At 47.3% G+C, this 23,209-nt stretch overlaps 1 long non-coding RNA gene across 5 annotated transcripts in view; it reads right to left on the minus strand.

The window, feature by feature from the left end:
• The window catches only part of LOC144767375 (uncharacterized), a 111,207-nt gene that overhangs the window by 22,410 nt on the left and 65,588 nt on the right, over positions 1 to 23,209 (minus strand). For 2 of the 5 annotated variants that reach the window (XR_013598173.1, XR_013598170.1), the window contains exons 1-2: positions 7,980 to 8,057; positions 2,260 to 2,328 (exon numbers count right to left, since the gene is read on the minus strand). This is a non-coding gene — a long non-coding RNA (uncharacterized LOC144767375). Of the gene's footprint in view, positions 1 to 2,259; positions 2,329 to 7,979; positions 8,058 to 23,209 lie in introns of those variants that run through there. The other 3 variants (XR_013598171.1, XR_013598172.1, XR_013598174.1) reach the window with 2 other exon arrangements.

Here is a 23,209-nt window from a genome sequence, read left to right on the forward strand (position 1 = left end):
ATCTGCATTCAGCTATAAACACTAATATTGATTGCATCATAGATTGACATACATACACTAGTCCAGATTCTGTAAATGGACAACAACAAAAATACCAATATACTGAAAGATTGATAGGCTGAAACTTGTTATCTGACCACAAATTCGGACCTGACTGTAAATCTTGTAGTTCCGTCCAAATCATGTAAACCACCCACCTGTCTCTTAACAAAAGGTGAGTACCTTCTGCCCCTCCTGTCTCCCCGCCACCACACTGATGTTCTTGGCTGAGAGACCAAATGCACACCATTCAGACACCTCCATGGGCAGGGGTGCTCTCCTACAGGCAGTAAAGGCAGACTTGGGGGAGATCAGCAAACGCATGGGCCAATGCGAGCTTTTCTGGTCAGCAATAGTACCACGCTTGTCTTGGTGAGGGGCCAGATCCAACGAAGCAGTAGAGCATTCGCGCAAAAGGATTAACAGCGCAATGCGCAAGTTCGCAGACCAGAGATGCTTTGGGTTCATTGGTCATGAGCTGATACATTTGAAGGTGAGAGGCTATTTTGATGCCGACAAGGTGCACTTGTCACAGGTTGGTATGGACATGATGCTCTTGGACATGCAAGAGACACTGGAAGGAGCCGGTTGCAAGTGAGTTTAGGGCTGTTGGTGGTGGGGGGCTCAGTAGGCGACGGGGGCCGCCTCCAGAGCTGTGGCGGAGTTACAGGGCGATCTGGAAGCAGCCTGGGTACAGAAGGATACCTCTGCAAGAGCACAAGAAGGGTGCCAGAGACAAATCCCAGGAGCCTCAGGGGAGGCTCCTGGAACAATGACGTTGGCGCCCCGTTAGTCCTTCGGGCGGTTGTGAGCCTGAACAACCGGGGCTTGCCTTGCTACGCTCCACCATGAAAGGGGCGTGAGTAATAAGGGACCAATGTGTCACATGATCCAGTAAGGGGATCACCCTACAAGGGTAGCGCTGATTGGGTTTCCACAGTGCTTGGCTCATCAGGCGGGCAGGGTAGCATAGGTTAGTACGGCTTCCTGCCCTTGGATCGCCCGTAAGATAACCCACCATAATTTGAATACTGTTGTATGTAATAAACCTGCAGCCATAATTTTCTCCAAACAAAAAGTTGTGTGGTGTATTTATTTATGCATGCCTTTCTTACTTTGGTGCGAGTGGGGATCCTCCTGCGCCGATAATGGAACTATGCGGCTGCCCACGGCCCCCGCACGGGGCCACCTCAGAGGGCGACCACCATTAGTTACTTTTAGGCGCCTCCCCATCCAAGTCCCGGGACTGCGTGAGGAGTCCCCTTACAGGGCGCGCTGGACATGTCATGTCCGGCACGCTCGAGATGGGGAGGGGTATTTAGCCCTCCCCCGCCATTGCTGGGCCTCTTTGTTGCCCCGCGCACCGTCTCCCACCCTACCGCGTACCCGGCTTGGGGCAGGCAAAGGGGGGTTTGAGGACGTTGTGATGTTTTCTTTGTGTTGCAGGCGGAGTTACAGGGCGATCTGGAAGCAGCCTGGGTACAGAAGGGTACCTCTGCAAGAGCACAAGAATGGTGCCAGAGCCAAATCCCAGGAGCCTCAGGGGAGGGTCCTGGAACAATGACGTTGGCGTCCTGTTAGTACTTCGGGCGGTTTTGAGCCTGAACAACCGGGGCTTGCCTTGCTACGCTCTGCCCTGACAGGGGCGCGAGTAATAAGGGACCAATATGTCACATGATCCAGTAAGGGGATCACCCTACAAGGGTAGCGCTGATTGGGTTTCCACAGTGCTTGGCTCATCAGGCGGGCAGGGTAGCATAGGTTAGTACGGCTACCTGCCCTTGGATCGCCAGTAAAAGAACCCACCATAATTTGCATGCTGTTGTATGTAAGAAGCCTGCAGCCATAATTTTCTCCAAACAAAAAGTTGTGTGGTGTATTTATTTATGCATGCCTTTCTTACTTTCTTACTTTGGTGCGGGTGGGGATCCTCCTGCGCCGATAATGGAACTATGGAAAAAGATGGACTAAAACCAATCCAGGGAAGGTTTCTGCCAACATGCATGAGTGAATGAATGAGTAACGATCGGTAAAGGAAAGCTTCTCCTAGACGACCTCTCCCTCTTCCCATCTCTTCGGACCCTCTCACCCCTTCCATGCCTGTCTTCTACCTTCCCTTGCTGAGTCCAGTTGGGAGTTTTTAGTTTCACTTCCACCTCGCCTCCATTCTGCCCTGACAGTGCTACCTTCCCCTCCCCGCCCTCTGCCCAGCATTGGTACCTTTTGGGTGACAGCAGCTGGTCTGTCTCCACGCTGTAGCTTCTCTTCTCCTCCACGCCATCCTGGAGTCTGCAGGAGACCAAGAGACACATTAATAGATAAGCATGTGATGTTCTTTCTTTCTACGCATGCGCGCCGCAACCCCTTATAGATGGATATCAGAGTAACCCCACAAGTCCATATCCCTCTCAGACAGGCCTTCGAGCCTTCCCCCACAGACAGACTGCAAAACATCCACACACATTCACTAACCACCTTGCTGCAGCGAGTACATTGGCTCCTAGACGCAGGGGTTTTTGTTTGATTTCATTTTTATAGCGCACACAAATACCCGAAGGCATCAAGGCGCTGTCGTTTTCTTGCTGGAGTGTACCAATGAAACACCCCTTTAATCCCGGCAGGGCTAGGAAGAAAAAGGGCCTTGTCTACAGTGCAGATGGTTTGAGGGGCCCACTGCCCCCCTGGTTCAGTCATAGCTGCCAGGGGGCCTCATTATGGCTGCCTTTCACATCTAAACCAGAAGGCAAGGGGCCCGTTCTCGTTGCATTGAGGCCCATATCAATCGCCTTGCCCCAGCACCAGGAAGTGAAAAAGATGTAGTCTGCAATATTTTGAATGAACCATGACTAGAAATAGGACCAGCTCAAGCAGTGCTTCTAGAAGAGATGGCAACAAGATGCGTTTGGGTGGGAGCATGTCGCCCATCAATGCTGCTTTAACTGTATTGAACTGGTTCAGATCCCATACACCATGATTTCCAGGTTAACTTGCACGGCCTGTTCTTATCCGGACACTCGTTTACCCCATAAGTCATAATTAAAAATGCAGCTTGTCACTGACTTTTTGATTGACTTCTAGTTAGAAGACATCATTAGTTGTGTGTTCAGGGCATAGCCATGGTCGAGTCTCGAGAATTATGCGGTGTGTTATACTTTAACTTTGTCCAATCTGTAACCTAAGTTTCACCTCGCAGTAGATATAAAGCATGAAAATTAGACCCTTTTGAGTTCAAGCTGAACACGTGCCCTGTATTTAACTGGATCTTAGTAAATACGTATTTCTGGAGTCACTGGGTGTTTTGGTTGAAACACGTGTTTTGGGCCTCTGCTCCCTTCACCGTCTCGCCTGCGTGCTCTTATCAATCAATCAATCAATCATGCCATTTGTATAGCGCACTACTCACCCGGGAGGGTCTCAAGGCGCTTGGGGGGAGGGGTATGCTACTGCTCGAACAGCCAGGTCTTGAGTTGTTTCCTGAAGGCGAGATGGTCCTGGGTCAGCCGAAGGTGGATGGGGAGGGAGTTCCAAGTCTTGGCAGCCAGGTAAGAGAAGGATCTTCCTCCGGTGGTGGCTCTTCGGATGCGTGGTACGGCTGCGAGGGCGAGGCTGGTGGACCGTAGCTGGCGGGTGGGCGTGTAGAAGGTCAGGCGGTCGTTGAGGTACTTGGGGCCCAGGTCGTGGAGAGACTTGTGTGCGTGGGTGAGGAGCCGGAACGTGATCCTCTTGTCGACGGGGAGCCAGTGCAGGTTCCTCAGGTGGCTGGAGATGTGGCTGCGTCGGGGGACATCCAGGATGAGTCGGGCGGAGGCGTTCTGGATGCGCTGGAGTCTTTTCTGTAGCTTGGCTGTGGTTCCGGCGTAGAGGGCATTTCCTGTGTCCTGCCCTCTACTCGTTTGATATCCTACTCCCCAACTTGCTCCTTTCTGTACCTTTGCCCCCACCCCACCTTCTCTCCGTCCTTCTTCTCGTCTCATTTCCCCTCCTCTTCATTTCACCTTTCCCTGCTCATCTTGCATCTGGTTTCATTTCCTCTTGCTCCTTTCACCTCCTCCTGCACGTTATTCGTTTCACCTCCTCCCCTTCACCCACGTGTGCCCTCGTTTTACCTCCTCTTACTCTTGAAATCATTGCCATTTCCTCCTGCACCTCGTTTCGCCCCCATATTTTCACCCCCTCCTGCACCTTTTCACCACCCCCATCTTTTGTACACTGTTCCCCTCTTTCATGTCGTTTAACTTCCTCCTCCTCCAGCACCTTGTTTCAACTCCTTCTCCTCCTCCGTGTTACACCCCCTTGTGGTTCGGCCTCATCCATCACTCCTCCGCCCCCCACCCCTTTCTCCTCCCCACCACAGGCCCAGTGGCGTAACAAAACTTGAGGGGGCCCCCCTGCAAACTACATGGAAGGGCCCCCCTCCCATCCTCCGTGGCAGTCTAGAGCTCTCAGGCCAGCGACCCGCCATACTGCAGGGGATGCGGGCTATTGTTATGCCACTGTCACCAATGCAGCCGTTATAAGTAACACTGGATGGTGGAGGTAAAGGTTGAGCTTAGTCTGCCAGCAGGTTATCATTGGTGGTGGTCCATTCATTACAGGGTCGCTGCCATCAGTAGGCCGGGGAAGTTTGCCCAATTTTAGGTGGGTTTCCTGATGCAGACTCCTGTCATGATATACAACTTCGGGCCCACTCATCGTTCAGTTTTGACAAAAGTGCATCCACTGCTCCTTCTCGTTTCCGTTTTAGAACATTAGACAATGCGACAATGCAGTATTCCCAAAGCAGATGTAACTACAAAGAGCACATTTTGATAATACATTTTTATTAGTAGACAATAGCAATCTTAAGAGGCATTGTATAGCTTCATGCACACTTTGACCCCAATTCCATCACCGTCTCTCTCTCTCTCTCTCTCTCTCTCTCTCAGTCAGTCAGTCTCTGTCTTTCAGTCAGCCAGTCTCTCTCTCTCTGTCAGTCAGTCTATCTCTCTCTGTCATTCAGTCTCTCTTAGTCAGTCAGTCTCTCTCAGTCAGTCAGTCTGTCAGTCAGTCAGTCTCTTTCTCTCTCTGTCAGTCTATCAGTCTCTCAGTCTCTCTCTGTCAGTCAGTCTCTCTCTTAGTCAGTCTCTCTCTCTTCGTCAGTCTCTCTCTCAGCCAGTCAGTCTCTCAGCCAGTCAGTCTCTCTGTCAGTCTCTCTCTCAGCCAGTCAGTCTCTCAGCCAGTCAGTCTCTCAGACTCTCTCTCTCTAAGTCTCTCTCAGTCAGTCATTCTCTCTCTACCTCAGTCAGTCTCTCTCTCTCTCTCTTTGTCAGTCTCTCTCTCAGTCAGCCTCTCTCTCAGTCAGTCAGTCTCTCTCGCTGTCAATCAGTCTATCTCTCTCAGTCAGTCAGTCTCTGCCTCTCTCTCTCTCTCTCTTAGTCTCTCTCAGTCTCTCTGTCAGTCTATCTCTCTCTTTCAGTCAGTCACTCTCTCAGTCAGCCAGTTTCTCTCTCTCTCTCTCTCTCTCTCTCTCAGTCAGTCAGTCTCTCGGTCAGCCAGTATTCAGTCACTGAGTCAGTCAGTCTCTACTCTCTCTCCACTCTCTCTCTCTCCATTCTCTCTCTCAACTCTGTCCACTATCTCCACTGTCTCTCTCTCCACTCTCTCTCTCTCTCCACTTTCTCTCTCTCTCTCTACTCTCTCTCACTCTACTCTCCACTCTCCCTCCACTCTCCCTCCACTCTCTCTCCACTCTCTCTCCACTCTCTATCCACTGTCTCCCTCCAGTCTCTCTCCTCTCTCTCTCACTCCCCTCTCTCCCCCCACTATCTCTCCCCTCTCTCTCCACTCTCTCTCTCCCCACTCTCTCTCTCTCCACTCTCTCTCTCTCCACTCTCTCTCTCTCTCTCTCTCTCTCTCTCTCCGCTCTCTCTCTCTCTCTCTCCACTCTCTCTCTTTCCCCTCTCTCCACTCTCTCTCTCTCTCCACTCTCTCTCTCTCCACTCTCTCTCTCTCTCTCTCTCTCTCCACTCTCTCTCTCTCTCTCTCTCTCTCTCCACACTCTCTCTCTCCACTTTCTCTCTCTCCACTTTCTCTCTCTCTCCACTTTCTACCTCTCTCTCTCTCCACTCTCTTTCTCCCCACTCTCTCTCGCTCCCCACTCTCTCTCCCTTCACTCTCTCTTTCCTCACTCTCTCTCTCTCCACTCTCTCTCTCTCTCCATTCTCTCTCTCTCTCTCTCTCTCTCTCTCTCTCTCCACTCTCTCTCTCTCCACACTCTCTCTCTCGACTCTCTCTCTCCACTCTCTCTCTCTCTCCACTCTCTCTCTCTCTCCACTCTCTCTCTCTCTCTCTCTCTCTCTCTCCACTCGCTCTACTCTCTCTCTCTCCACTCTCTCCACTCTCTCTCTCCACTCTCTCCACTCTCTCTCTCTCCACTCTCTCTCTCTCCACTCTCTCTCTCCACTCTCTCTCACTCCTCTCTCGCTCTCTCTCTCTCCACTCTCTCTCTCTCTCCACTTTCTCTCTCTCCACTTTCTCCCTCTCTCTCTCCACTCTCTCTCTCTCTATCTCTCTCTGCACTCTCTCTCTCTCCACTCTCTCTCCACTCTTCCCACTCTCTCTCACAAAGTAGTGTGCGTTGCCATGGGCGTCCGCAGAAATGTTTCCGGGGTGGGGGGAGCGGCACATTTTTAACTTCATCACCATCCCCCTTGAACCCTTCTCCCCTCTGCCTTACACCCTCCTCGCCCTCCCCCTTGCACCCTTCTCCCCTTCCCCCTTCTCCCCCTCCCCCTTGTACCCTACTCCACCTCCGCCTTGCACCCTTTTCTACCTTGTACCATTATCCCGTTTTCCCCTCTGCCTTGCACCCTTCTCCCCTCTACCTAACACCCTTCTGCCCTCTGCCTTGCACCCTTCTCCCCTCTGCTTTGCACCCTTCTCCACCTCCGCCTTGCACCCTACTCCACCATCGCCTTGCACCCTACTCCACCTCTGCCTTGCACCCTTTTCTACCTTGCACCGTTCTCCCCTCTGCCTTGCACCATTCTCCCCTCTGTCTTGCACCCTTCTCCCCTCTGCTTTGCACCCTTCTCCCCTCTGCCTTGCACCCTTCTCCCCTCTGCATTGCACCATTCCCCCCTCTGCCTTGCACCCTTCTCCCCTCTGCCTTGCACCTTTCTCTACCTTGCACCCTTCTCCTCTCTGCCTTTAGCCCTCTCCTCTCTGCCTTGCACCCTTCTCCCCTCTGCCTTGCACCCTTCTCCCCTCCCCTTTGCACCCTTCTCCCCTCCCCCCTTGCACCCTTCTCCCCTCTGCCTTGCACCCTTCTCCCCTCTGCCTTGTACCCTTCTCCCCTCTGCCTTGTACCCTTCTCCCCTCTGCCTTGCACCCTTCTCCACTCCGCCTTGCACCATTTTCCTCTCTGCCTTGCCCCCTTCTCCCCTCTGCCTTGCACCCTTCTCCCCTCCCCCTTGCACCCTTCTCCCCTCTGCCTTGCACCCTTCTCTCCTCTGCCTTGCACCCTTCTCCCCTCTGCCTTGCACCCTTCTCCCCTCCGCCTTGCACCCTTCTCCCCTCCGCCTTGCACCCTTCTCCCCTCCGCCTTGCACCCATCTCCTCTCCACCTTGCACCCTTCTCTTCTCTACCTTGCACCCTTCTCCCCTCCGCCTTGCACCCTTCTCCCCTCCGCCTTGCACCCTTCTCCCCTCTACCTTGCACCCTTCTCCCCTCTGCCTTGCACCCATCTCCCCTCCGCCTTGCACCCATCTCCCCTCCGCCTTGCACCCTTCTCCTCTCTACCTTGCACCCTTCTCCTCTCTGCCTTGCACCCTTCTCCCCTCTGCCTTGCACTCTTCTCCCCTCCGCCTTGCACCCTTCTCCCCTCCGCCTTGCACCCTTCTCAGCCCCCCTTCCGCCCCCTGCAGACGCCCACTTGGTGCAATCTAACCAGAGTGCTTACCTGAGGGCACCATTTTGCTGCCTCATCCCTTCTCATATGAGCTTTGCCCTGGTGAATGCTCTCTCTGGGGTTCCCCACTCCCACCCTTGTCAGGTCTTGAGCAGTGCTCTGTGCTGCCTCCTGCTCTCTGGGGCCCCCACCCCCATCCTCTTTCCGGGCCTTGCTCCCTCTGACTGAAGAGAAACATTGCAACTTGTTACATTGTTTCTCTTCAGTCAGCCCGGAGCTCAGAGCGAGGGGCTCAGAGCAGGCTGCAGCCTGCACCTGCTTTAGAGGGAGAAGGGCTTGCTTTAGCACAAGCCTCTCTCACAGCTCTCACTGAAGTGCTGAGGGGCCCCCTTCATTTACTGAAGAGAGTGGGGCCCCCCGCACCGCGGGGGCTGCGGAGGCGTTTGTTACGCCCCTGCACAGGCCTCCACTGTATGTTCCCTGTGTTGTGCTCAGCTCACCCCTTTAGACAGGGGCGGGATAGGCTGCAAGGGTCACATGACAGTAGCGTCAGGTCAGCACCCTAAGAGATGGTAGAATAGGAACACAAGGCACATATATGAAATGCTATTGGGCTTCTACCAGAAACTCCCATTGCCCAGACCAGGCGTCCTTCGATCAAGGGTGCCCGACCTGAAAGGCAACTCCCTGCCACAACGCCTATGTTTGGGCCTGAACCGCTTACGCTGCACTAACTCGATACAGCATGTTGAACAAGACTCAACCAGAACTTCACCTTCAAGATCTGGCTGAAGCACACTACCCCCAGGGCTTTAAGTGGGTCAGGTCCTGCCGGTGCTCATCACTGGCAGTTCTAACAAGCATTGGCATAGCCAATAGGTCTCGCCTTTGGGACCTTATAAGTATTTAGTTATGCAGCACAATATCATTGGTACAATAGCATGAACTGTTGCTTGGCTAAACACTTATACGGTCCCAAAGGCGAGACCTATTGGCTATGCCAATGCTTGTTCACTTTGTCACAAAACATTAGTATATTCATTTCTTGCTGTCCTTGTATAGTTGCACTCTAAAGAGTTCACTTAAAAAAGCGGCTCCTCAGACCAGTGGTCTCTCCCTCTATAAAGTCCCCTAGATTAATGCCCAAAAAGGATTATCCACACACCATAAACTACATACCTGCCAAATTTCATTGAAATGTGACTGTTTGTTTTTCCCCGCTAAATTCCAGTGTAAGGTCTATGGCAATTACAACGGTGTAAAAACATGTTTTGGAAACTCCCCTTTTTTCTTTAGAGTCTCTTAACTAATCACCACAAAACTTTGCATCATCCACTGATTTAGAAAAAGCAACAGCTCTGCAAAGTTTTGTGGAGATTCCTTAAACGAGTTCAAAGGTATTAGTGAACAAAAATCCAAGGAATTCCGATTTCTGGGAATCCTAACTATTTCAATCTGTTTTTAAAAAGATATATGAAAATATATATGGAAAAAAACCCAAAAAATTCTGACAGGACTGTACTCCAGTTACCGTGCTCATCACAATTAAAAAGCCAGTCTTCTCCTGTGCCATGTCACTGTATATTAAAAAAAAACCTCACAAAAGGTAAACTTAGAGAGAAAAGGTCTGCATACATTGTCCAGTTTGGCTGCGGTCGATTAAAATGACAATTATTTTCCTACGAGGTAAACATTATCTTACAATCGGTTGAAAAACGCCACCAGGGCCAAGATAACTTGGTTCTCTTTGAAAGCCGGATGAAGGGCAAAAAAAACACTTTACCGCTCCTGTACATCAAATCACTTTAGCGTTTCTAGATTGCTTTCTACTAATGCCTTTTAGATTGATTGCTACTAATGGTAAATGCAACTACAAGTGAGTACGGCTTTATACATGTTAAAAGCAAGCTTAAATGTTGCATCAAATTAGCAATCCTAAATAGTTTGTAGACATTTAGTTATGAATTGCATCCAATTAGCAAATTAAATATTTGTGTATCTTGATTAAAATGTTTACACACCACCATCAGCACTAAGGATTAAAAATACAGGCTTCAAACACAGAACACCCAAGTGACCTGATAAATGGTATAATTCAACGTACACCTAAATGAGACAGGCTTTTGTCAAGCATTGTGCTGAGCCCAGTGCTTAATTTGTACAAATAAATAAGTGCTGGGGCCCTTGTCAAGAGGCCACTGCAACTTGCACCCCCCACTGCCCCTGCTAGTTCTGCCAATTACAGCACCAACACAACTACTAACCGCTGCATTCCAATTTTCTGCAAGTGTGACAATTTAGATTATTCTCATCTCAAAATTGGACAAACAGTGCCACCATGTGGCAGACTGTTATTAGAGCTGCTGCTGAGAATGAATTGCCGGCACCGAGCCCAAGAAACCACCAGCTCAAATTAAGCACTCTCTGAACCTTAATCTGATCTGACAGTGTATAATGGGGCAGCAGAAATAGTGCAACATTGTGCATACATCAAGGCAAAAATGTATTATTTTTCTATTCATTTTTAAATATTTTATAGTACATTTTCGAAATTGGGTTTCTGGTTGTCAGAAGCAGCAGCAGACGGTAGTGGGAGTACCTGCCGGGCGATGACGTGGGAAAGGGGAGGGGCAGGGTGGGGGGTAGTAAACTCTGGATTACAGAGGTTTACAGGTAAGTAAATATATAAATAAATAAAACAAATTTCGTTGCGCGCACTGCATCGCAATTGGGGATGCAGTGCAGGCAACAACATTCATTTTATTTATTTATAGGTTTACTTACCTGTATACCTCCGTAATCCATAGTTTACTGCCCCCCACCCTGCCCCTCCCCCTCCCCACGTCACTGCCCGGCAGGTACTCCCACTACCGACTGAGGCTGGTCAGAGGTATGACACATGTCCAAGCACGAACCACAATCTGAGTCAGGGTAAGTCAGATACACACCATAAATTAACCTGTGCTCACCCTCTGGTAGATTGGCACAGAGCAGGCAGGCTTAACGCAAGAGGCAATATGTACTGTATTTGGGCAACAATTCAAACAGTAACACAGTGAGAACACCTCAAAAAGACTCCACCCTATTTTAGAAAAATAGCTTATATTTTATGATCAATGCAAGACCAAAACAACAAAAGTCCAATAACTATATGCGGAACTATACATTTTTTGAGAATACATGCAAATATAGTGCTTAAAAGCCTAAAGCACCAGCCGAGGACATCTGGTCGCGCTTGACTGGGGTAAATACAAAAGTTCAGGTCGACCACGATGGAGAAAGGGTCGGAAACAAGGACCAACCTTGGGCTGCTGAAACATTACTTTGGATTTGTTGATGTCAAAGATGATGCGAGGAACAGGGAAGGCGATGCCTCGCCGTAGATCCTTTCAATGAAGGCTATGTGTCGTTCCGAGCTGCACAGCGGCAAATATGCGTTGAGAGTCAAGAAGGGAGAAGCACCGAAGAAATGTGTCATTGTCAAACCGCTGTGTTGCAGGCAATGCAAACAGCATGAAGTGATGCATCGGCTGTGAGCCACGCAAAGGCAGGGAGGCTTTGGAACCTAGAGTCGATGCGACATACAGTTAGTGATGCAAGGTCCGCGGTCCATGCAGCAGTGCTGATGCATTAGTGTCGAGGGAGGGAGTTCCAATCGGTGCGACATCGTCAATGCATGGATTTTGGCAATTGTAACATCCAAAGGCCCAGGACTGGATTAATACCACTTGGCCTTGAGTCCCTGTGGGTTCAAGGGAGATGGGTCCAGTCCTTCCTCAGCATGGCAGAGGGTAGCAGACAGCAGGGCAGCACAAAAGGAAAGCAGTTCTTTCAGAGCAGCAGTGGAGCGTAGTGTCAGGCCTTATAGCAGCATACCAGTTCTTTCTCTTAGCAAGGTTTGTTCACAAGTCAAATAGTGTCTGATTTGGTGGGGTCAGAGATCCAGTACTTATACCCAGTTGTGCCTTTGAAGTGGAGGTGACTTCAAAAAGGGGCTTTGAAGTGCACAGAGGTTCTCCCTCCCTGCTCTGGCTCCAGACTCACTCCAGGGGGGTATGCAGCCCTTTTCAGGTGTAAGTGTCATCTCCTCTCTCCCAAGCAGCCCAGGATGAGCCATCAGGATGTAGACGGCCACCTCTTGGTCACACCTAAGCTCTCTTTATTTGTGGCTGTCAAGAGAGAATGCACAAAGTCCAGCTGCCATCCACCCTAGACATGTACTAGAGACGGGCTTTAGTCACACGGGGTCAAGGGCAGAAAAATGCTATCTTTCTAAAAGTAAAAGACACACAGATGATGGACGGAATGCAAAGCAAATCAAAATTTCACCCCCAGTCATGAGATCTGGATTAAATTCATTGTTCTTTTGCTCACAATGCCACCCCAGTTTAGACCCAGCCATCTGCAAATCAGTCTTGACCCTGTGCCTCATGGGAACAGTCCAGCTCGAACTGCCAAACCAGGTCCTCCCTGGAACGGAAACAAGCATCCTGGGACTGGTTTCGGGCCATCACCCCTCATCAGACAGGCTAGCTTAAATCTAGTGGCAAAGTGAGCCCGGGAACCATGCATGGGTGGTTCCTCTATGAGGGCGAAGGGGCGTTCCCCTACTGATATTTTTCCCCCAGCTCCCGAAATAAATATTTTATTTTTTCCCAAAGCTGTCCGGGCCCGCGGCATCATTTTTTAAAAATTAACTGGAGCCGGAGAGTTCCGCATGGGGGGGCAGGTCTTCAAAGTAATTGTGATGGCACATACCTGGTTGTCAAAACTGACTCTCACGCCTGAAAGAAGTGCGCTTGCCGGGTTGGCCGACTGCCTGTATGTGGCCAACCCAACATGTGCTCTACAGGCGTCCTAGTCTTGCTGCTGGTGAAATTGTGAGGTGGGGCGGGATCACAGCCGCAGCCATCTGTGCTTAAAATGAGTGCTCCGACCACCTGCCCTGTCCAATCATAGCACTGTGCTCAGCAACAGATCAGCGTCAAGATTGGGCAGGATACGCCTCTGGTAGAGTGGCCCTGCACACGAGGCGCACTGGGGGTGGGGTGGTTCACGTCCATGGACATATGGCCAATCACTGCATAACTTTATTATCAAGCTTGCTGTGATTGGCCATTCTGTCCCTCTGCACTTTTCAGTCCGTCTGGCTTCCCTACTTTCGGGTGCAGCACCACTAAGAGGGAGTGGGGAAGAAGTCGTCGTGGTGGTGGCTGAACTTGCGTCTTGAGCAGTGAATTCAGAGGCGTTGCCGGCACTCTTGCTGAGTCAGGGAGATAAAAGGTGTAAGACATTTTTTTATTAAGTTGATGTCAGAATTAAACAAAAATACAACTCACTGGCAGTGAGGGCCAAACGCTTGGTGCAATGGTATGCAATCTGGGCAATTCTGAGAGTTTCCAATCACGCTCAACTTTAAGCGGTCCCACTGCCACTGGGTCACGTCCAAACAACAATTCAAACATAAAAAAAGAAGCTTGTGATTTATAAATTCTTGATTAATTCATATGTTAATAAAGATATATTCTATGTCCATGCGCTCTTTGTCATCCAATCATAAACTGGTCTCTTGGGAGTCTTTCAGTAAATTTATCAAATTTCAATTTTTTTTCAATACAAAAGATATTGACAGAAGTCAAAACAATCCAATCAATAATCAAATTGATCAAGCCAACGCGTTTCGTTCATTTTGAACATCATCAGGGCTGCAAATTCAAAAAACTCATATCAGTAATCATGGTCATTTAAAAAAAACTCTTCTGCATCTGCATACTATATCATATTAAATAACAGGAATGTTGTGATATCCCCACCGAAAAACTCCCTGCCTATATACAATCTACACATGAGCATTCAGTACATATTCCAAATAATATAATAACATTTCTACTAAGGATTATCTGTTCCCACTTATGACTTGTCATTCACCTGATGTATCACCAACATCCTACATATATGATCCCTCTTTGTGGATGCATTTCGTATGTCAACTCCCCATGCTGCAAGTAATATATCCTGCCATTCACCCTTATTCATACAAAATTGTATTACCTCATGATTCCAAGATGTTCAAAAGTTATATATTTCCATATAATGTGCCTATCCTGGCACCTTAATACATCATTTAAGTTCTGCTCCCTATCTACAAAGAAAGAAAAAAACGCATATAATCCCCAATGATCTTCCATAGCTGATCATGAATTCACCTGTGTATTATAATGCCCACCTATCTTGCCATTGACACTGTAACTTAGTCTCATGTCTATTTCCATTCCCTTGTTAGTTGCCTGTCTTCATTGCCATGTCCCTCTTTGTCCTAGAGGCAAAATCTTCCCTTCTCCTGTTTCGGTAGATCCTGACAGTTCACCCGTTAATAATAGCCAGACCACAGATAATATTTCAAAATGTCAGTCACTTCCATTTCACTCGCCACCCGCCCTAGATACTAACAAAACCCACAACTTCAATTTAATTTGCCACTTAGCCTCTCAGCCATGGCATGCCCTGTCCATCACATCTGGACCTCTCTATTCCAGATCACTCACTTCCTGTGTTTCATGTTGCCTCCTTCCGCAACCACTGATGTGTCAATGCACAGATTCCTGCCATAAACTGGGTCATTTAAATCCTGTTATTTATATCTTCATGCCAGCTAATCAGGACTCCAATGGTGTGATTCAGACCTGAAATAGTGTTTGAGCTCGTGCTAGATATGTTCCTTTACGGTCTGCACATGTTCGGACCAATCAAAAGCTCACCTTTAGATCCGCAACCAATCCCAGGCTGGGATGTTGACTTCCGTCTCCTATTCCCATCCGTCCTGTCTACGCACCAGAAAAGTGAGCCCAGGCGCACCGCCACTATATCGATGCATAAATTACCATCCTAGGCAGGGTCATTAAATCCCTCTTGTGTTATATTGTCATGTCTTCCAAGCCAGGAACGAGTTGTACAGTTCAAACCTCAAAAGGAGGGTGGGTTTACACCACATATGTTTATTTCTGGTCTGCACAAACTCAGCCCAATAGACAAAGGCGCCACTGTTGTTCAGCAACCAATGCCGGACCAGGATGATTCATTTCCAGTTTCTATTCCCCCCTATCCTGTCCGTTCACCAGCAATGTCTGCCTAGGCGAACCAACCTCTGCCCGTCCTGCCTGTTTGAAGGCGTAGCCCTACCGGAACTCCATCTGGCTTGACTTCCCACCCATCATCCCGCCACCAGTGTTCCCGGGTGTATCCCGCACAACAATTAATATCTCTACTCCGAATGAGGTTTCTGTTACATCAGAAAATTACTATCCCTCTTTCGAAATCCACAAACTTCTGTGTTGTTCCTTAATTGTATAACCTTCTCGAAGTGTAAAACTTAATTCCATCAGCTCCTTACCGTGATCCATAATGGTAAAAGCCCAATGATCATAATTGCTATTTACGCAATATCTACTCACTCGTCTCCGTATTTCAAGACGTTATTTTCCGATTGACCAATCCTGGTGATTAGACAGGACGGGTGGGAATAGGAGGCGGAATTCAACATCCCGGCCTCGGATTGGTTGCGGATCTAAAGGGGAGCTTCTGATTGGTCTGAACACGTGCAGACCATAAAAGGAATATATCTAGCGCAAGCTCAACCACTATTTCAGGTCTGAATTACACCATTCGAGTCCTGATTGGCTGGCATGACAATATAAATCACAGGATTTAAATTACCCAGTTTGTGTCGGGAATCTTTGTGTCGACACAGCAGTGGTCACGGAAGAAGGTAACGCAAAACACAGGAGGCTAGTGATCTGGAATAGAGAGGTACAGATGTGATAGACAGGGCACGCCATGGCTAAGAGGCTAAGTGGCAAATTAAATTGAAGTTGTAGGTTTTGTTAGTATCTAGGGAGCGGTGGCGAGTGAAATGGAAGTGACTGACATTTTGAAATATTATCTGTGGTCTGGCTAATATTAACGGGTGAACTGTCAGGATCGACCGAAAGAGGAGTAGGGAAGATTTTGCCTCTAGGACATAGAGGGGCATGGAAATGAAGACAGGCACAAACTATGGGATGGAAATAGACATAAGAATAAGTAACAGTGTTAATGGCAAGATAGGTGGGCATTATAATACACAGGTGAATTCATGATGAACTATGGGAGATCATTGGGGATGATATGCATTTTTTCTTTGTTGATGGGGAGCAGGACTTAAATGATGTATGAAGGTGCCAGAATAGGCACATTATATGGAAAGATATTTTTTTATTTTTTTATATTTATTTAGTTATATAGCACCTGAATCGACCCCCGAAGGGGTATCTCTGCGCTTTGGACAGGCTGCAAAAAAAACTGATGAACAGGATCAGAAGCAGAATCAGTATAGGAGGGTCTTAAGGTGCTTTCTAAATTGGAGATGGTCAGAGCATCGTTTTAAATGAATAGGGAACTGATTCCAGTAGAGTGGTCCAAGGTGGGGGAATGCCTTCCCACCCAGCCTGACTTTCCTGACTCGGGGGACCACAAGAAGGGATTTGGTTCCTGAGCGGAGGGTCCTGGATGGCGTATACGTTGTGAATTTCTCAGCAAGGTAAGCGGAGCCAAGGTTGTATAAGGCTTTGTGAACAGTACAGTAGACTTTAAACTTAACCCACTCGCTTACTGGGAGCAAATGGAGCTGATGAAGGAGAGAGCAGGAAGCGGTCTGGGGGGGCATTCAGGACCAGTCACGCCGCTGTATTCTAGACCACCTGCAATCTACAAAGCGAGGACTTGTTCGCAGTGACCAAAGGCCATTGCAGTAGTCCAGACGGCTCAGTATAAGTGCCTGCGTCAGGGTTTTCCAAGTTGAATCAGGAAGCAGGGGAAAAACTCTGCGCAATAGGCCAAGCGTATGAAAGCAGGAGCCAGCTGTCTGGGCAGCGTGCTCCTTCAAGGTGAGAGCCTGGTCCAGGCGGATGCCTAGGTTCTTAACAAGGGACTTGGGGGCGGGGAAGCACCAAGGTCCACCGGCCACCATTCAGGAATCCACAGCAAGGGGGCCTCTCCAAAGAGCATGATCTCAGTCTTCCCGACATTGAATTGGAGAAAATTACATCTCATCCAACTGGAGATAACCCTCATACCAGAGGAGAAGGCCAACTGAACAGATGGGGTGAATTTGCTGAAAGGAAATAGTAGTTGCATATCGTCGGCGTATGAAATGGGAATGAAACCACAGGTCCTGAGGAGATTAGCCAAGGGAGCGACATAGATATTAAACAGGGTGGAGCTTAAACAGGAGCCCTGAGGTACTCTCTTGGTCAGTTTCATAGACTCCGAATGATATGGGTCAAGAAGATTGATGGTCTGGGAATGGGAGGATAGAAAGCTCATAATTCACTGAAGGGCAGTGTCTTTGATTCCATTCTCCTCCAGTCTCCTGAGCAATATCTGATGGGAGATCGTGTGGAATGCGGCAGAAAGTTTCAACAGCACCAGAATCGTAGATTGACCCCTGTCTAAGGTCATCCTGATGTTATCCGTGACTACTAGCAGTGCTGATTTTGTGCTGTATATGGGCCTAAAACCTGACTCGGAGGTATCTAGGTTGCCAGTAAGTTCGACATGGTCAGACAGATGTTTGTTGATGTGCTTTTCTTGCAACTTGCTCAGGAGAGAGAGTAACGAGATGAGATGGAGATTGGAGAGATCAGCCAGGGAAACTTTGGTGTTCTTGCGGTCAGGCATAACCTGTGCTGCCTTCCAATCCAAAGGAAGACAACCCTCTCTCATGGAGAGATTGAGAAGAAACTCAATGGATGAAGACAATTGACAAACAAGGAGGCTGCGATTTTGGCCGGGATAATATCTAGGGGAGAGCCAGATTTTACTGTTACAAAGTAATGCTTCTACGTCTACCGAGGTTAAAGGGGGGAATCTCTCTAGCAGCTGGGGGTTTGCATGTTCTGGAGGGTCGGATACCAAAGCAACTGGAGGCTGGCTCCCTGACGAGACAATCTTATTGTAGATCAGCTCTATTTTCTGCAAAAAATGTTGTGCGATGTCATTGCAGAGAGATTGTGAGGGGGCCTCTAGATTATCACAGGCCTTGGCATTGGTGAAGGACAGGGCGGAGCAGGTTATTGTGAAGTGATTCGGTATGGGGTTTTGGGAACATTTCCAGCCTGGGCTAGCTGAGATGCAATGTGGGCTTTCCGTGCGGCCCTTATGTTTTTGTGGTAGCCAGAGAGAGTGACCTTAAATCTGTCTTTTTCCCTTCAATCATGGGTACTACTCCATCGCCTTTCTTGTTTTTTGCATTGCCGTTTTTGAGCCCGGAGCTCAGGGGAAAACCAAGCTGTCTGGGGACGCTTAGAAGGGTTGGGGAATGATTTCAGCGGTGCAAGCTGGTCAATAAAGCAGGTGACAGCAGAATTGTTTGTAGCTAGAGCATCCTCCAAAAGGGCGAGGTCTGCCAAGAGCCTCAATGCATCGGTATCAGTAGTACATTCGCTGTGAACATTAACATCTCATAACAATAGAAAATTGTTGGTCGAGATCACATGGGGTGCTATTAGTTCAGTAAGTTGGAGTGAGAATTTAGCCAGGGGGCCCGGGGGCCGATAGAATAAGGCCCCCTTCCAACTGAGTTGCGAAAGAAGGTCTATCCGAAAGACCAGAATTTCAATATTAGCAGTGCATCGCTGCTCCAGTGAGGTAACTTTGATGCTGTCCTTATATATTATAGCTATCCCTCCCCCCCACTTTTGGCTGTCTGTTCATTCTTAGGATCCTATAGCCGCCAGGCAGGGCTAACTTGATGGCAGGAGTAGAATGAGGCTTAAGCCACGTTTCTGTCAAAAAACCAAAATCTGGCTTCACGGAGGAAAGGAGATCCCATTCCTCGATTGAGTATTTTGGTAGGGATCTAACATTGCATAACACAATTTTCCACCACGGTTTGGAATTGTCGGGAGGTTTCACTGAATCATTAATGGGAGAGATGGCGTATTTAGAAAGGGGGGGATGTTTGCTATGGAGGGAGCAACGGAGTTCCTCATAGGTGGGAGCTGCCTCTATGGGAGTACCTAGATATCGGCAGGCCCGACAGGCGAAAGGGCCCTCTAAGGATGGATAGGTCCCAGGCTGGCAGAGAGATGGTGGGTCTGTTCTCAGATCTAATAGCTCCTTGCTGGAATAGGACAGAAGGGGGATCAGGCCCAAGTCGGGAGCGGAACGGACAGGGTCCCTGGCTCCTGGCGACATCAGGGCGCGGATGGGCACAGACGAGCTTGCCTTTAGGCGGACCGCCAGCGTGTCCGCTGCGTGTCTGGCGAATCATTCGGTTTTGTAGAGGGGGTTGAAGCTGCTAGAATGCCAACTTCCCTCACAACCGGAAGTAAGTCAAGTCTCCCTCCACACAAACAAGTGAATCTCACGTGGACCGGGGAGAGGTGACATCAGAGGTAGGATACATCAGAGGTAGGGTATAAAATGCCAGTAAGACAGAGTTAATGTGCAGCAAGAAGGATGAGGTATTTTTAAAGTTCTCGGAATTCAAGGGATAAAATATAAGAAACTGTGCAACAAGCTCAATATTAAAACCATCCAAATTGAGCTCTCGTTTCACGAAGCGTCAGCTTTACCTGCGCGCGTCCACTGCGCATCTGGTGAAGCATCCGGTTTTGTAAAGGGGGTTGAGGCCGATATAACTGGTGAACATCGTGGAATCATGAGGTAATACAATTTTGTATGAAGAAGGGTGAATGGCAGGATATATTACTTGCAGCATGGGGAGTTGACATAAGAAATGCATCCACGAAGAGGGATCATATATATATAGGATGTTGGTGATACATCAGTTGAATGACACGTCATGAGTGGGAACAGATAATCCTTAGTAGAATTGTTATTATAATATATGAAACATGTACTGAATGCTCATAGGTAGATTGTATATAGACCGGGAGTCTGAGAGTTTTTCAGTGGGGATAGCCCAAAATTCCTGTTATTTGATATGATATAGTATTTGAGATACAGAGGAGTTTTTTTTAAATGACCATGATTACTGATATGCGTTTTTTGAATTTGCAGCCCTGATGATGTCCAAAATGGACGAAACTTGTTGGCTGGATCAGTTTGATTATTGATTGGATTGTTTTGACTTCTTCTGTTGATATCTCGTGGATTGAATAACATTTTTAATTTGATAAATTTACTGAAAGACTCCCAAGAGACCTGTTTATTATTGGATGACAAAGAGCGAATGGACTGGAATATATCTTTATTAACATATGAATTAATCAAGAATTTATAAATCACACGTACCTTTTTTTACGTTTGAATTGGAATTAAATAAATCGAAGCAAAGCGTATCGGTTTAAAGATTCCGCTCATACCGTGTTTTGGTCTGCAACTAGTGAAGTGCACCTCTGTCTGTAGCAGCAGTATTTGTTTCACTTTCAATTTCAAAACAGGAGAGAGAGACAGACAGACGTTCAAACACATGCAAACATGCACACACACATACTTGGACCACTCATGTTCGATTAATAGAGTCCCATCATGTCTTCTTTGTAGCCCTTCTATTTTGTTGTCTCTATACACCAAAGTCAGCAAACACTGCCAATCTCCCTGTCCTCCATTTAGCCCCTCCAGCCGTCACAGTATACGAGCGGAGCTTGCACATCCGTGTAAATGCACCTTGATTATTCCTTTCCGTCACAATCACAAAACCCTCCTGAGTTCTGTTCAACAATAACCTAGTTTTTCCTGTTTCTCCGAATAATCTAAGGCCCAAGAAGGCTATGTGAAGGCACATAAACCCTGCATTGCATCTTTCCATCTATTGGTGCTAGAATCTGTCAAAGCTCTGCCAGTACATCTCAATTCTAGGCTGCCAGTCCACCCTGCTATTGTAAATCTAGAATCTTGGAAGGCTGTCAGTGCACCTCAGCCCTGCATTTCATCGAGTGAATCATGTGTTAGCAAGAAATTATGGATGGCCTGAAATGGAATGGAACAATATATGTAATGTAATGATGTGCTTAGCTCACTGAACTATGTCGCTTTATATTTGGATTTTGTGTGGTGTACTGTGAAGCTTTTCTGATGCATGGCCTCAATAGCCTTTGTTGTTTAATATACACCTTCCTCACCTCTTATTGCATAACACAAGTGAGTGACAAAATGGCGTCACTCAGGACTCAGGGTTAAGGGTAACTACCTGGTAGTGCCACCGTAGTGGGGTGTTTGTGGGTACATAACCCTAACTTAACAGTGGTTGTGTGTGTATTTTGTGGCATTTTAGAATGTATGAAATTTGCTCTGACTGGGCTCCCTAATGAAAACAAACTGCTCTCTTTTTATCGCGCGAGCATTTATGACCAGTACACACATAACTTAATCCTCATAAAAAGGCAAATGTGAAAGAAAAGCTGAAACAAGTAAATAAGGCAGGCTGAATAACGGGATTAATCAGCTGAACATATAACAAATTTCATTAATACCCTCTTTCATAGCTCAACGAAATGAGTAGATATTGTCAGGCATGCTGGTTTTCAGCCAAACTTATAATTTGACAGATTCATCAGATCATTTGCAAAGCCCAGGACATGTTTTTTTGTGGACCTCCAGATTTAAGCCCGGGTGCTCAGCTCAGCTGGAGTCTGATGCGGTCCAACATGCATCCCATTCTGTATGTGTTTAGCCATGGTAGATAATTGCGCCCGTGTGATCATGATGTGAAAAAATTCATTGATTTGAAGCCTCTCAACGACGCCGTATTTTACATACATACATTTGAACATGCACTTGTGCAGTAGCAATGCATCAGCGGTAACACTAGTGTTGTAAAATAAGGCATGTGTTTTGTTTCTTTTCTGAACATAGTCAGGTGTCTTGGTACTGTCCTTAAAATAAATATGCAATTTCTAAAAACACCAGTGTAAATGCCAAGCATTCCCCTAAAGCCCACAGCATCATTGTCATAGATTGTTTCCTTCAATACGTTTACAGCCCTGTGTTTATGTCCTGAGGAATGGATTTAGCCAAATGAAACTGCCAATAGCAGACACTTAAGCTCCTTCCAAATGGAGGTGAAGCAATAAACACAAAACCTTTGTCAGGACAAGGGACGTGGGCCGTGTAACAGATGGTACGACTTGTGTGGCCTCAGGCTGTAGTCTGTGTTGTGGTGTAAACTTTGGAAAAGGAAATCCCAGCCTTGCCTTTAATGTTGTGACCAGGACAGTTATTAGCAGATCTATGTTGCGCAGTGTGTCTAAAGATAAAAATATAAAGCTTACAATGTGTGGGAATTTTTTTTCCCTAACTGTTGATATATTTTGAAATATGTGTACAGTTTTTTTGAAGGCATTTATTATATTTTACTGTGTTACAAATGTGTTTTGATAATGCAGCCTTTTCCTCAGTTTCACACCTCCTTTAGCGCACACAGCAAGATTGTCACACATTTGTTTCCCATAACAAAATCCTCTAACTTTGCAGTCAGAGCAACCATCAATGTCAATCAGAAGAGAAAAGTACAATTTGTCAGAAGACACTGCCTAACATTTCACCTCTGTCTTTGAACCCCCAGCAAATCATGTGCATGCTTAAGATAAAGGCAAAACGTAAAGGCCTCCTTACTGCATATTCACCTGAACTCCAGCATGGTTATTTTTGTCTAACATGTATTTGCTGACACTCAAACACTAAGGAGCCTCTTCAATCATTTTCTCTTATGTGATTTTCCCAGCATACTATGAATTAACTTCTGTGAGGTACTCAGCATTGTTATCTCATTATGAAGTTCTGTGGTTATAGGGAATAAGCAGCTACCTATGTCATTATCATATGAAGTCTCTTTCTTGCTTTATTAACCTTCTTGCTTTCTCAGATATGCTTGAAAATGCAACATTTGCCCACTCTTCTATAAAAAATGTCCCAGGGGGAGACACCCGCCCCGAACCCCTAATATGACAGTGTGGGGCACTAATTACGAACTTTTACGCCCTCACCACTTTCAAATGTCCTCAGCCACCACTAGTCTAATGACATTTCCTTCCAATGGGTGTTTATTAGTCACAATATCACAATTAGTACATAGCAAAACATGTGTGCAACAAGTACTCTGTGTGTGTCATTAAGGCTAGAATTTAAATGAGCATGGGCAATAGTATCAAGGATCAGAAAATTAAGAATTGTTAACAATTGTATGACATATTTCTGACTAACATGGGTAAAAAATACAAATAATAAGAATATGTATTGAAGTCTGTGGTTCAGATTGAGAAAAGAAACCTATTGTAGAG

This window comes from Lissotriton helveticus, chromosome 7, assembly GCF_964261635.1.
Source record: "Lissotriton helveticus chromosome 7, aLisHel1.1, whole genome shotgun sequence".
Lineage (NCBI taxonomy): Eukaryota > Metazoa > Chordata > Amphibia > Caudata > Salamandridae > Lissotriton > Lissotriton helveticus.